The 15,000-nt window shown below is 49.9% G+C and overlaps 1 protein-coding gene across 1 annotated transcript in view; it reads left to right on the forward strand.

Annotated features, from left to right (window-relative positions):
• LOC113813574 (uncharacterized) overlaps positions 1-15,000 on the forward strand; it is a gene marked incomplete in the record, with an annotated part of 294,474 nt that overhangs the window by 252,842 nt on the left and 26,632 nt on the right.

The following is a 15,000-nucleotide window of genomic DNA, read 5'->3' on the forward strand; positions in this document are numbered from 1 at the left end:
TTTGATTATTGAGGTTTGGTAGTATAACAGTATTACTAATGATATTGCTGCTGCTGCTGCCGCATGCTGCTGCTATTAGTACTACTACTACTACGACGACGACTATGCAACTACCACTACGAACGCTGTTAATACTAATACAAACGGTTATGATAAATATCAAAGAATAAAGAAAGTGAAATTATATCGATATATTATTTTCTTCAAGGACGTCCATTTAAGTGTGACTGGACGCGCTGGAACCTTCCTCGACGAAGACTAGACTCACACTGACATCTTTCTGACTCTTTGCCGACGGGCGTGGCGGAGCGAAATGATCGCCCCAGATTTTCGAGATTTACGATCGTGGTGAAGGGTGTGGTGGGCGTAGGGGCGTGGGTGTGGGTATAGGAGAATAGGGGTATGTGGGTATTAGGTAGGGGTGTGAGTGTGGGTATGGGTGTACGTGTGGGTAGGGGGTGTTGGGTACGGGTGTGAGTGTGGGTAGGGGGTGCTGGGTAAGGGTGTGAGTGTTGGTAGGGGTGTGTGTGTGGATATGGGTATGAGGTGTGTGGGTATTGGGTTATATGGTGTGGGTATCAGGGGTAATGGGGTATGGGGGTGCAGAGGAAGGAGGGAAGGGGGGTGGGGACTCGCGTGTGAGATACTCATCATCTCGGTTCTTCTACAGCGAGCGAATGAGGGAAATGGAATGAGGAAGATTTTATCTTTGGTTGACACTAAGCTGAGATGACACACGCATGCTTGCGCGCACGTAGACACTCGTATACGCACGCACACGCACGCTCACACTCATGCGCACACTCACGCGCACGCACGCACACACACACGCACACGCACACGCGCACACACACAAACACATACACAAAAAAGGGGGAAAAACGAAAGAATGGAAAAATATAACTGTACCCATATACCCTCTCCCCCCTTGTGAAAGTCACGTGTCTTTGTCTTAATGGAGGAAGGGGGAGGGGGAAGGGGGGATAGGGTATGGGGTAAACTATTTTCTTGTTCATGTGAAAGAAAAGGTTTTGTAATGTATTGGTGTCTGTTTCAGTAGATGGATCAAGAATTTTACTCCTCATTATTATTGTTGTCATACTTCAGTTGTACCTGTTTATTATTATTATTGTTGTTGTTATTATTATTATTTCTATCATTATTATTTTTATTATTGTTATTATTATTATTGCTGTCATTAATATTATTATTGTTGTTGTTGTTGTTGTTGTTGTTGTTGTTGTTGTTATTATTATTATCCTTATCATTATTATTACCATCATCATTACCTTTATCATTATTACTATCATTTTATTTTTATTATTATTATCGCCGCTTTTACAATGATCGTTTTTTCCTATTTTTGTTTCACCCAATACCCGCATTTTGTAGCCTGTGTAATTTGAGGCTACCCATAAAGTCCTTAACCATTGTCTCTACTCTCCCTCTTCCTCCTCCTTTTTCTTCTTCATCTTCCCTTTCTCTTCCTCCTCTTCTCTTTCTTCTCTTTCTCCTTTTCTTTTTCTTTTTTTCTTTCTCCTCCTTTTCTTCTTTTCATCTTCTTCTCCTCTTCCTTCCTCCCTCCTCCTCCTCCTTCCTCCTCCTCCTCCTCCTCCTCCTCCTTCCTTCCTCCTCCTCCTCCTCCTCCTCCTCCTCCTCCTCCTTCCTCCTCCTCCTCCTCCTCCTCCCTCCCCGCCCCGAAACGCTGGGTGTATATATCGTAAAAAAAATCATTTAACAGCCCCCAAGCGTCGTAACTTAAACCGTATCTACTTTTTTTTAATTTCTCCCCCCCCCCCTTTTTATGTGGCATTTTGAGGCGCTGAATTATGACCTGTAAATGTAAATGTAAACCGTGCGTCTCCCCCTCCCCCCCGCCCTTTTTTTTACGAGACTGTTTCTGTTATTGTGGCTTTTATGTCCACGATTCGGCGATGGGGGGGGGAGAAGCCAATCTGTGTTCTGGAGGGAGGGAGGAGGGAGGGAGGGGAGGAGGGAGGGAGGGAGGAGGGAGGAGGGAGGGGGAGGAGGGAGGGAGGGAGGGAGGGAGGGAGGGAGGGAGGGAGGGGAGAGGGAGAGGGAGGAAGGGAATTTGAGTGAGTGGGTGGGTGAATGAGTGAGTGAGAGGGTGTCAGTCTGTCTGTCAGTTTGTCTTTGTCAGCATATGTATCTGTTTGTCTGTCTTTCTGTCAGTCAATCTGATGGTGTGATATTCAGTCAGTCAGTCAGTCAGTCAGTCAGATAGTCAGTCAGTCAATTAGTCAGTCACCATGTCTAATGCATAGGTAGGTGAGTTAGCATCCAGTCAGTCAGTCATTGAATGCGTCTGATTTAGTGAGTGCGTGAATGAGTGCCTGAGCGCGTGAACGACCCGAGAGTAAGCGAGACCTTAAGTGAGCGACCGAAGATGAGTAAGTGAGCGCGCGCGTCGCCCTGGGTGGCTCGGGGGGGGGGGGGCGTCCGCACCGGCGCCGGCGGCCGCGACAAAGGCCGATAAGCAGAGTGCATGACCCGCGATAACGCTAGAGGAAAATGAGCAGAAGGACAATTTATTGAGGCCAACTGAAGTGTATATTGAGTGATCGTGTTACTGGCGAGTCGTGAGAAGAAGGACGAGATAAGAGAATGGGTAATAAGAGAATTGGAGAGACAGAAAAGGAGAGATAGAGAAGTAGGGGAAGGGGGAGAGGGTGAAGAAGGAGAGAGAGAGAAGGAGAGATAGAGAAGTAGAGGAAGAGGGAGAGGGTGAAGAAGGAGAGATAGAGAAGTAGAGGAAGAGGGAGAGGGTGGAGGAGAAAGAGGAGGAGGAGGAGAAGGGAAAGAAGGAGGAGTAGAAGGAAAAGAAGGAGAAAGATAAAAAGGAGGAAGAGCAGGAGCAGAAGGAGAAAGAGAGAGGAAAATGAACATAAAGAAAAAAGAGGAAGACCAGACTATTCAACAGAGATAGAAAGAGAACTGGAAATAAAAAGACAAAAGAAGTAAACAAGAGAGACAGACAATCAGACAGACAGACAATGGCGAAGGACAGGTACAAGACAACAGTGGTTTGAAGCAATAGAGGTTACTAAGGGGTGGGTGACCGCGGGTGGGAGGGGGGGGGGGGGTTGGTAAAGTCAGAAAAGGACAAACGGCGATAGTTGCCATTGCTTTTTTTTCTTTTCTTTCCCTTCGAGGTGCATTTTGTGTTTTTCCTTCTTGTTATTTATTTTTTTCCCGAGAGTCAGTCATTGTTTTTTCTTTATTTTCTTGAGGTGCATTATCCCCCCGTGCATTCATCTTTTTCTCTTTTTTCTTCCTTTTTCCTTTTATTCTCGAGGTGCATTCATCTTTCTTTTTCCTCTTTTTTTCTTTTTCCTTCTTTCCTTCTTCCATCTTTTTTTTAAATTCTTTCTTTCTATTTTTTTCATTTTTCATCTTTATTTCCCCCCCGAGGTGCATTCATCTTTTTTCTCCTTTTTTCCTTTTCTTTCTTTCCTTCTTTCATCTTTTCTTCATTCTTTCTTTCCATATTTCGTTTTTTTCTTTCTTTTTTCCTTTTTTCTTTATTTTCCCCCGAGGTGCATGCGTTACGTCATTGCCAACTTTCACATCACGGCGATTCTGTAGATTGCGCTTTCGTCTCGTGCCGGGGTGATGGGAGGTTATCGCATTCTGTTGCCCCATGTCTGTCTGTGTCAGTCTGTATGTATGTTTGTATGTATGTATGTATGTATGTATGTATGTATGTATGTATGTATGTATGTATGTGTTTGTCTGTCTGTGTCTGTCTGTTTGTATGTGTTGGTCTCTCTCTCTCTCTCTCTCTCTCTCTCTCTCTCTCTCTCTCTCTCTCTCTCTCTCTCTCTCTCTCTCTCTCTCTCTCTCTCTCTCTCTCTCTCTCTCTCTCTCTCTCCCTCTCTCCCTCTCCCTCTCCTCTCTCTCTCTCTCTCCTCTCTCCTCTCTCTCTCCTCTCCCTCCCTCCCTCCTTCCTTCCTTCTCTCTCCCTCTCCCTCCCTTTCTCTCCCTCTCTCTTAAGAAAAGAAAGGAGAGAGAGAGAGAGAATGCGTGTCTGCTTAGACATGTATGCCTGCCTCGACCTAAAAGTATGCCTAAGAATATGCGTCATGTTTATGCATGAGAGAGATTTGTAAAGGGTTTAGGAAGGGAGACGGGGGGGGAGGTGGGAGGGGTGAGTAGGGAAGGACTTCATCGAGCTGTGCCAAAAGTTTGCTGTATTAAAAGTTTATTTTCAAAAAGCCTCATCCGAGTTTATTTGCCGCCGTTGGTGTGTCTCGAAACCTCACAATAAGGACCAACTCTTAAGCCAAGACCAACACCATCGGGCAAGACGGACGGACGAAAGAGACGGGTAAACCACCAGAAGCGAGTTATGTAAACACGCTTTATTATTCCAGTGTAAACATTTCGATCTTAATGAACTGGCCATCTCTCATTAACCCCCCCTTCCCCCTCTTGTCCACCATCGGCTCCACTACCCCATATACCCATCCTTACTCCCCAACCCACCCCTGTGCCCCATCTCCCAACCCACCCCTATACCCCGCCCCAAACACCACGTGCTTCCCATTAATCACCCCGAGTCAGTTCTCAATATTATAGTCAGCCCTGGAGGATATCAAAGAAAACGGATGACGTCACGGCTTGTTATTGGGTCACAGCTGATCGCGACGCACCTGGCCCCTCACTGCCCACCTGGTCACTCGGTGGACAGCTGATCGACGCTATTTTTGATGTGGATGAACTGTTGGAAATTTGTCCTTTTTGAGAGGATGTTTGGCCATGATGTGTATGTATCTTTTTCTGGCTGCTAGTTTGATTTCGTTCTCTCTCGTTTCTTCTTCGTCTTCTTACTGTTCCCTTTCCCCCCAGTTTCTCTTCACCCTTTATTTCTTCCTGATCTTTTCTTTCCCCTTCCCCTTTATTTATCCCATCTCTCATCCCTTCTTCTCCTTTCTCCCCCTTCTTCCCCATCCTTCCCCTTTCTCCTCCTTCAACTTCTCCTCTCTTCGTCCCTCCCCCCCTCCTACCCTCTTCTTTCCCCTTCTTCCCCTCCCTCCTTTAATCACAGCTTCTCTCCAAACGTCCTTTTTCTCCACAATCTCAAAAAAAGATAAATAAATAAATAAATAGAAAAGAATAAAACCCACAGATGTGTGATAGAACCACCCACCCCCATCCCCCCTCCTAATGAAAAAAAAAATCCGCGAGTTTATCCACCCTATCACCCCGTCCCCGCACTTTCTCCGGGGCGCCCACGGGGGAGGGGGGAGGGGGGGGGGAGGCCGCCCGAGACATTTTCTGCACGCTGGCGAGGCTGGTCGAGCGAGCGCCGCCGCCGGAGGGACTTCGCGAAGAGGACTCCTGCTGGGACACGCATCTCTTTGCTTGTCTGTTTTGTGTGTTTTTGTTTTTAATCTTTTTGATCTTGTTTTAATCTGTTTTTTTGTGTGTGATAGTTATTGTTTTATTGATATATATATATATATTTTTTTATCTTTTTGATCTTATTTTTATCTGTTTTTTTTGTGTGATTGTTATTGTTTTAGTGATATTTGTATGGTGTTATGGTGTTGTTGTGGTTTTAGATTTTTGAAGAGTTTTTAGTTTCATTACATTTTTTTCTCTTTTATTGTTCGGATGTACTCGGTTTGGGCAGTTTTGTAGTTTTATTATTATTATTATTATTATTATTATTATTATTATTATTATTATTATTATTATTATTATTATTATTATTATTATTATTATTATTATTATTATTATTGTTGTTGTTGTTGTTATTGTTGTTGCTGTTGTTGTTTTGTTTTTGTTGTTTTGTTTTTGTTATTATATTATATTATATTGTTATTATATTGTACTATATTGTTATAATTATTATTATTATTATTATTATTATTATTATCATCATTGATATTATCATATCATCATCATCATTGTCGTCCTTCTTCCACGTCGTGTGGCACTGCTCGTAAAAGCGAGATGAAAGTCGGACAAACACCAGATAAACCCCGAGCCTGAGATGCCGGCTCACAGATGCCGCCGGAGATGAATATTTAATGATGCTTAAGATTCCGCGGCGAAGACCTCGGCGCTCTGTCCTCCCGGGGTGCTTTTAGGGGTCAAAGGTCAGTCGTTGGTGTCGCGCGAGGGGAGGGGGGCAGGGTGACCCTTGCATGCCGGCGCGAGTGAAGGGTGAGGAAGGAGGAGGGAGAGGATGAAACGGAATGAGAAGTGGGCGAAGAGGGGGATGGGTGAAGAGGACGGGGTGTAACGGAAGGAGACAGAGAGAAAGAGAGGGAAATATGGGCGCGCGCGCGCACACGCACGCACGCACACACACACACACACACACACACACACACACACACACACACACACACACACACACACACACACACACACACACACACACACACACACACACACTCACTCACTCACTCACTCACTCACTCACTCACACACACGCCCACGTTATACATATAAATATACATGCGTGTGTCAGACCAACACAAAAGCGCTTTGTTCGGCCGCGACCGCAGGGAAGCCCGAGAGGAAGGGTGTCCTCCAGCGAGAGCGAAAAGGGCGCCGTCGGCCTGGCCCCTGAGCCTCGGTCGCCCCGTCGGCATGAAGGTGCTGTCACACAAGCACTTTTTCCGTCAATTTTTTGACAATTTCATTTAACATAAATACAAACATTCTCGAATATAGCTCTTGATTTGACTATGCTTGGCTGAAAAAGTTGACGGAAAGGTTTTCAGGCGGAAACGATCATTATCGTCTGACTGGAAAATCGACAATTCGCTCAAAAATGGACAAAATTTCAGAAAATTGTCAAAAAAATGACGGAAAAAGTGCTAGTGTGACAGCACCTTTAGCGTGCTGGTTGCGCTGGTGTTTGGTGATCATGTTATTTGTTTTGATGTTCTTAGGTGATTGGGTTTTTACTAGGTGATTGTATTCTTATTTTTTTAAGAGGTTGACAGGTGGGATTAGGCTCACGTCCGCCCCGCTGCCCCTCGAAGACGCTCCTCCGGCTGCCTTGGAGGAGGACGTCCCTCTCGTGGGCTGGAGGGGGACCTCTCGATGGCGCTGTTGGGTCGAGGTGTACTTCCGTTTGGTTATGTTGTTTGGTTTTTATTTTAGCTTTTTGGTTGCGCTGGTGTTTGGTAATTATGTTGTTATTGTTATTTGTTTTGTAAGGTGATTGGGTTTTTACTAGGTGATTGTGTTCATATTTTTTAAGGGGTTGACAGGTGGGATTATCTTCCATCCTTAAATGGTCGTGTGACAAATTGGTTGTTAGAAAGGATTTGTTTAGCATTTTTCCCGATTTTGTGCCGCCTGGAATGTTGGATCTTTTTTTTTTTAATTCTCTCGTCTCCAGCCTATTTCTGTTTCTTTCCCCCTTTCCTTTACCCCCCCCTCTCTCCCTCTCCCTCCATCTCTCCTTTCCCTCCCTCCCCCTCCCCTTTCCCTCCCTCCCTCCCCCTTTTCCCCTTTCCCCTCCTCTCTCCCTTTCCATCCCTCCTCTCCCTCCCCTCCCTCCCTCTTCCTCCCTCCCTCTCCCTTTCCCTCCCTCTCCCTCTCCCTCCCTTCCTCCCTCCTCCCTCTCCCTCTCCCTCTCTTCCTCCCTCCCTCTCCCTCTCCCTCTCCCTCCCTTCCTCTCTCTCCTTTCCCTCCCTCCCTCCCTCTCCCTTTCCCTCCCTCCCCCTCTCCCTTTCCCTCCCCTCTCTCCCTCCTCCCTTCCTCTCCCCTCCTCCCTTTTCCCTCCCTCCCTCTCCCTTTCCCTCCCCCTTCCTCTATCTCTCCTTCCCTCCTTCCCCTCCCTCTCTCCCTCCCCCTTCCTCTCCCCTCTCCCTTTTCCCTCCCTCCCTCCCTCCCTCCCACTCCCTCCCTCTCCTTCTCCCTCTCTCTCCCTCCCTCCATCTCCCTCACCTCCCTTTTCCCTCTCCCTCCCTCCCTCTCCCCTTTCCCTTCCTCCCTCTCTCTCCCTCTCCTCCTTACCCTCCCTCTCTCTCCCTCTCCCCTTCCCTCCTCCTCTCTCTCCTCTCCTCCTTTCCCTCCCTCCCCCTCCCTCTCCCTTTCCCTCCCTCTCCCTTTCCCTCCCTCTCCACTTTCCCTCCCTCTCCTCTCCTCCCTCCCTCTCTCTCTCTTTCCCTCCCTCCCCCTCCCTTTCCTTCCCTCCCTCTCCCTTTCCCTCTCTCCCTCCTTCTCCCTTTCCCTTTCCCTCCCTCCCTCCCTCTCCCTTTCCCTCCCTCCCCTCTCCATCTCCCACTTTCCCCTCTTCCTTCCTCCCTCCCTCTCCCTTTCCCTCCCTCCCTCTCCTTTTCCCCCTCCTCCCTCCCTCCCCCTGTCCCTTCCTCCCTCCTCTCCCTCTTTCCCTCCCTCCCTCCCTCTCTCCTCTCTCCCTTTCCCTCTCCCTCCCCTCCCCTCCCTCCCTTCCTCCCTTTCCCTCTCTCTTCCTCCCATACCCTCTCCTCCTCTCTCTCTTCCTCCCTCCCCCTCCCTTTCCCTTCCTCCCTCTCCCTTTCCCTCCCTCCTTCTCCCTTTCCTTTCCCTCCCTCCCTCCCTCTCCCTTTTCCCTCCCTCCCTCTCTCTCCATCTCCCTTTCCGTCTTCCTTCCTCCCTCCCTCTCCCCCTTCCTCCCTCCCTCTCCCTTTCCCTCCCTCTCCCCTCCCTCCCTCTCCCTGTCCACTTTCCCCTCCCTCTCCCTCTTTCCCTCCCTCCCTCCCCCCTCCCCCCCTCTCCTTTCCCCTCCCCTCCCTCTCTCCCTTTCCCTTTCCCACTCCCCCTCTCCCCTTTCTCCATCCCTCCCTCCCTCCCCGCCCCTCCCTCCCTTCCTCCCCTCCTCACCCTGTCCCTCCCTTTCCTTCTCCCTCCCTTCCTCCCTCCCTCTCCCTCTCCCTCTCTTCCTCCCTCCCTCTCCCAGGCCCTCCCTTCCTCCCTCTCCCTCTCCCTTTCCTCCCCTCCCTCCCTCTCCCTTTCCCTCCCTCCCCTCCCCCTTTCCCTCCCCTCTCCCCTCCCCTTCCTCTCCCCCTCTCCCTTTCCCACTCCCTCTCTCTCCCTTTCCCTCCCCCTTCCTCTATCTCTCTCCCCTTTCCCTTTCCTCCCCCCTCTCTCCCTCCCCCTTCCTCTCCCTCTCCCCTTTCCCTCCCTCCCTCCCTCCCTCCCTCCCTCTCCCTCCCCCTCTCTCCCTCTCCCTTTCCCTCTCCCTCCCTCCCTCTCCTCTCCCCCTTTCTCCTCTCCCTCCCTCTCCCTCTCCCTTACCCTCCCTCTCTCTCTCCCTCTCCCTTCCCTCCCCCTCTCTCCCTCTCTCCCTTTCCCTCCCTCCCTCCCTCTCCCTTTCCCTCCCTCCTCCCTTTCCTCCCTCTCTCCCTTTCCCTCCCTCTCCTCCCTCCCTCCCTTCCCTCCTTCTCCTCCCTCCCCACTCCCTTTCCTTCCCGCCTCTCCCTTAATCCTCTCCCTCCAGCCTGTTTCTGTTTCTTTCCCTTTCCTCCTCTCCCTCCTTCCTCTTCCTTTCCCTTCCTCCCTCCCTCCATCTCCCTTTCCCTCTTCCTTCCGTCCCTCCTCCTCGCCCCTTCTCCCTCCTCTCCCTCTCCTTTCCCTCCCTCCCCTCCCTCCTCTCTCCCTGTCCCCTTCCCTCCCTCTTCCTCTTTCCCTTCCCTCCCTCCCTCTCCCTCTCCGTTTCCTTCCTCCTCTCCCTCTTCCTTTCTCTCCTCCCTTCCTCCCTTTCCCTCTCTTCCTCCCTCCCTCTCCCTCTCTCTTTCCCTCCCTCTCCCTTTCCCTCCCTCCGGTTAAATTTCCTCAGGGCCGAAGATCACGAGTCCCAGGGTGCAGCTGCCAAGGGGTTCGAGTGCGTCCTTATAAGAAATAATTGTCTTGCGGATTTCCCTCCTCTCGCTTCGCTTGCATTCGGAATTTCTCTCGTGGTCTCTTCCTCTTCTTTCTTTCTTTTCTTTGTTTTGTTTTGTTTTGTTTGTTTGTTTGTATCTTTCTATTTTTTCCTTTCTTCGTTTCTTTCTTTCTTTCTTTTTATTTTCCCCCTTCTCTTTTCTGTTTTCTTTCTTTCTTTCTTTTCTATTTCCCTTTCTTCTTTCTTCCTTTCTTTCTCTTTTCCTTTTCTGTCTTTCTTTCTTTTTTTATTCTCCCTTTCCTTTCTCCTTTTCGATCCTCTCTCCTCTTCCTTTTTTCCCCGCCTGCTGTTCACTTTTGTCGTCCTTCTTCCATCCCTATTCCCTTTTGTGTTTGTGTTTCTCTTCATCCTTTTCTTCTGCGTCTTCTCCCTGTTCCGCTATTTTTCTCTTTTCTTTCTTCCCTTCTTCCCTTCGCAACTGAGGAAGAAGAAGAAGAAGAAGAAGAAGAAGAAGAAGAAGAAGAAGAAGAAGAAGAAGAAGAAGAAGAAGAAGAAGAAGAAGAAGAAGGGAGAGAGAGAGAGAGAGAGAGAGAGAGAGAGAGAGAGAGAGAGAGAGAGAGAGAGAAAGAGAAAGAGAAAGAAAGAAAGAAAAGGAGAAGGAGAGAGGAGAAGGGAAAGGTAAGAAGAGAAAGGAGGGAAAGAGAAGCAGAAAGGAGAAGGGAAAGAGAAGGAGGAGGAGGAAGGGGGAGGAAGGCGGGAGGAAAGGAGTGTGGGAAATTCCGCCCTTCCTTCGGTTCCCACGAGACCCCCTCGCGTGGCTCTTCGCGGTTTTTCTCTCTTCTTCTTCTTCTTCTTCTTCTTCTTCTTTTTCTTCTTCTTCTTCTCCTTTTTTCTTCTTCTTCCTTTTCCTCTTCCTCCTCCTCCTCCTCTTCTTCTTCTTCCTCGTCATCCTCCTCCTCCTCCTCTTATTCTTCCTGCTCCCTCCTCCTCCTCCCTCCCTCCTCCCTCTTCCTCCTCCTCCTCCTCCTCCTCCTCCTCCTCCTCCTCCTCCTCCCTCTCCTCTCCTCCTCCCTCCTCCCTCCCTCCCCCGTCAGATTTTTCTCACGGGCCTCGATTCCAGAAAGTTCTTCGTGTCTGTAAATATTTTCTTTGTCTGTTTGTTTTTTTGTGTGTATTCTTTTCGCTTTTTCACTTGCCTTCCTTTCTTTTGCTCTCTCTTTCTTTCTTTTTTCTTTCTTTCTTTCTTTCTTTCTTTCTTTCTTTCTTTTCTTTCTTTCTTTCTTTCTCTCTCTCTCTCTCTCTCTCTCTCTCTCTCTCTCTCTCTCTCTCTCTCTTTCTCTCTCTCTCTCTCTCTCTCTCTCTCTCTCTCTCTCTCTTTCTTTCTTTCTTTCTTTCTTTCTCTCTCTCTCTCTCTCTCTCTCTCTCTCTCTCTCTCTCTCTCTCTCTCTCTCTCTCTCTCTCTCTCTCTCTCTCTCTCTCTCTCTCTCTTTCTATCTTCCTCTCTATCTATTTATCTATTTATCTATTTCTATACCTATCTATCTCTGTCTCTCCCTCCCTCTTTCCCTCTCATCCTCCCCCTCCCTCTGTACTTCCTCCATTTATGACATTCTTCTCAATCCCCCCCCCCCCGGTAACAATCGGAGACCCTCACAACTGCGTCACACCGAAACCACGTGTTATGTCGACATCGTTTGTTTACCTCGTTATCTGAGTCAATTTTCTGTCTTCCGGTCGAGTCGGGGATTGGTCGGGTTGGGTCGGGTAGGGATGGGGGTCGGTCTGGTCGGTGGGATCGCGGCGAGTCGTGTGTCGAATCGGGTCGGGATTGGTTTCGGTCGGGTCGGGTCGGGATGGGTTGGGATTGGTCGGGTCGGGTCGGGTCGGGTCGGGTAGGGTTGAGAACGGTCTGGTTGGTGGGATCGAGGAGAGTCGTGTGTCGAATCGGGTCGGGATTGGTTTCGGTCGAGTCGGGTAGGGACGAGTTGGTATTGGTCGGGAATGGTCGGGTTGAAGAGTCGGTCTCGGTTGGTGGGATCGAGGCGCGAGTCGTGTGTCGAATCGGGTCGGGATTGGTTTCGGTCGGGTCGGGTCGGGATGGGTTGGGATTGGTCGGGTCGGGTCGGGTCGGGTCGGGTAGGGTTGAGAACGGTCTGGTTGGTGGGATCGAGGCGAGTCGTGTGTCGAATCGGGTCGGGATTGGTTTCGGTCGAGTCGGGTAGGGACGAGTTGGTATTGGTCGGGAATGGTCGGGTTGGGTTGGGTTGGAGTCGGTCTGGTTGGTGGGATCGAGGCGAGTCGTGTGTCGAATCGGGTCGGGATTGGTTTCGGTCGAGTCGGGTCGAGTCTGGTCGGGACGAGTTGGGTCGGGACGAGTTAGGATTGGTCGAGTCGGGTCGGAGGACTTCCCGCGTCAGTCGCGATGATACCATTTTAGTTCGTTTTGTTTATTAGTTCATGAGATAATTTCGGCGAAGATTTCGTCATGCGGACACAACGCCGTGCCAATTAGGGCCATGACACCTGCTTGACTCTTCCCGGACACGTGGTTGTTGGCAATGACGCATGACAGGGGGGGGGGAGCTTGTGGAGCGCATGACACGTGTTGGACATGACAGTTGGGATTAGTTCATGACGTTTGGAAAAGGAATGGATAATTCGGCGGGATAATTTTGGGAGGGAGACTTGGTTGAAGGAGAGAGAGAGGGGGAGAGGAAGGGAAGGAGAGGGGGAAGGGAGACAGGGTTGGGGAGAGTGGGAGGGGGAGAAGGAGGGTAGGGAAGGGGGAGGGGAGGGTGAGAGAGTGAGAGAGGGAGAGAGAGGAGAGGGAGAGGGAGAGGGAGAGGGAGAGGGAGTGGGAGGAAAGTGGGAGAGGGAGAGGGAGAGGGAGAGAGAGGAGAGAGAAAGGAGAAGAGAGGTGGAGGTGAGGGAGGGAGGGAGGAGAAGGGTGTGAAAGATGAGGTGGGGAGAAGGGGATAAAAGGAAGAATCACGCAGAAACGAAAGCAATAAAAAAAAGAAAGGTCATGTAATAAAAATCAAGAAGGAAAAACAACGAAGAGAAATGAAGATTATACGTAATTATACGTAAATAAATATGACGCGAACTAGGAAAACAAAAAGATTAGATAAACATAGAAGAATAGGGGCACACGCAATGGCTCCGGGGTCGCGTGGGCGGATATGGGCGAGGCAGTGTATGGGCGTGGGGGGCATGCGGGCGTGGGCGCGCAGGTGGTCACGGGGGAGAGGGGGGGGGGTCGCGAAAGACGCACTGCGAAGGAATCTTTTCCGATGTTTCTCTTTCTCTTTCGCTTTCTCTTTTTCTTTTCTTTTTTTCATTTTCTTTACATTTTCTTTTTCTTTCTCTTGTTTCTTTTCCTATTTTTCCCTCCCCCCTCCCTCTCCCTCTTTCTTTTTTCGCTCTCCCTCTCCTTCTCCCCCTCCCTCCCTCTCTTTCTTTCTTCCCTCTCCTTCTCCTTCCCTCTCTTTCCTTCCCACCCACCCTCCCTCCCTCCCTCCCTCAATCCCTCCCTCAATCCCTCCCTCCCTCCACCTCGCTTTTTCTCGCCGCTCCCTCTCTCCCTCTCCCTTTTTCGTGTGCGAGTGTATCTGTCTGTCCGTATGTGCCGGGTGGTCGCTGAAGTAAAGAGACGCGTGTCTTAGAATCAGGTTTCATCTTCTTAATTGGGGTAGGGGGGAGGGGGAGGGGGAGAGGGAGAGTTGTGTGAGAGTGTTGTGTGTGTTAGAGAGTGAGTGAGTGAATGAGAGAGTGAATGAGAGAGTGAGAGAGAGAGAGGGGGGGAGAGGGAGAGAGGGAGAGAGAGAAGGGGGGAGGGAGGGAGAGTGAGAGTGAGGGGGAGAGGGAGTTGTAATGAAAAGCAGATAATGATTCATGACAAAGATGATGTTGATAATTATGAAAGGGATAATAGTGTCATTTCTTTTTATTTTCTCTTTATCATTCCACCAACTCTATTTTTTCTGTGTTTCTTCTTCATTACTTCGTCCTTTTCTCTTTATATTCGTGTTCTTCATCTTTGTCTCCTCCTCCTTTTCCTTCTTCTTCTTCCTCCTCTTTCTCCACCTTTCCTTCTCTTTTTCCTTTTTCTACGTCCTCCTCCCCATCTTTCCCTCCTTCTCCTCCTCCTCCACCACCACCACCACCACCTCTGGCACCCCCTCCCTCCCCTTTCCTCAGCCTCCCACCCCCCATCACCTCCACCCCACCCCATCCCTCCTCTCAATCAAAGGTCCTGGTATGTGTTTACGAAATTGTATATGAAAGCTGTAACATTTATTAAAAGCAAATAAACTTGTTCAGTATCAGTATCCTCCCTCCCTCTCCCCCTTCTTTTTTCTCCCTTCCCTTCTCCTTCCCCTTCTCCCTCTCTCCCCCTTCTCTTTCTCCTTTTCCCTCTCCCTTCTCTTTCTCCCTTCTCCCTCTCTCCATCCCTCTCCCCTTCCCCTTTCTACTTCTCCTTCCCCTTTCCACCCCTCCTACCCATTCTTCTACCTTCTCCACTCCCTTCCCCTTCCCTTCCACATCCCCTCCCTCCCCCATTCCTCCCCTCTCCCCCTCTCCCTCCTTCTCATTTTCCCCCCCTTCCTTCTCACTCTTCCCCTCCTTCCCCTTTCCACTTCTCTACCCATTCTTCTCCCTTCTCCTCCCTTCCCTTCCCTCTCCCCCTCCCTCCCCCATCCCTCCTCCATCCCTCCCCCATCCCTCCTCCATCCCTCCCCCCCATCCCTCCTTTCCCTCCTCTCCCCCCCTCTCCCTCCTCTCCCCCCCCTCTCTCCCTCCCTCCCCCCCTCCCTCCTCGCCCTGTGCACGTGCTCACTCACACACTCTAACGTCTCAATTGTAACCGAATTGCCAATCAGTTGATAGCTACTCGTGGCTTCTTAGATATCTTCATTGTCTCGTGTGTGTGTGTGTGTGCGTGCGTGTGTGTGTGTGTGTGTGTGTGTGTGTGTGTGTGTGTGTGTGTGTGTGTGTGTGTGTGCGTGCGTGTGTGTGTGTGTGTGTGTGTGTGTGTGTGTGTGTGTGTGTGTGTGTGTGTGTGTGTGTGTGTGTGTGTGCGTGCGTGCGTGTGTGCGTGCGTGTGTGTGTGTGTGTGTGTGTGTGTGTGTGTGTGTGTGTGTGTG

The sequence above is a fragment of the Penaeus vannamei genome, chromosome 11 (assembly GCF_042767895.1).
Source record: "Penaeus vannamei isolate JL-2024 chromosome 11, ASM4276789v1, whole genome shotgun sequence".
Lineage (NCBI taxonomy): Eukaryota > Metazoa > Arthropoda > Malacostraca > Decapoda > Penaeidae > Penaeus > Penaeus vannamei.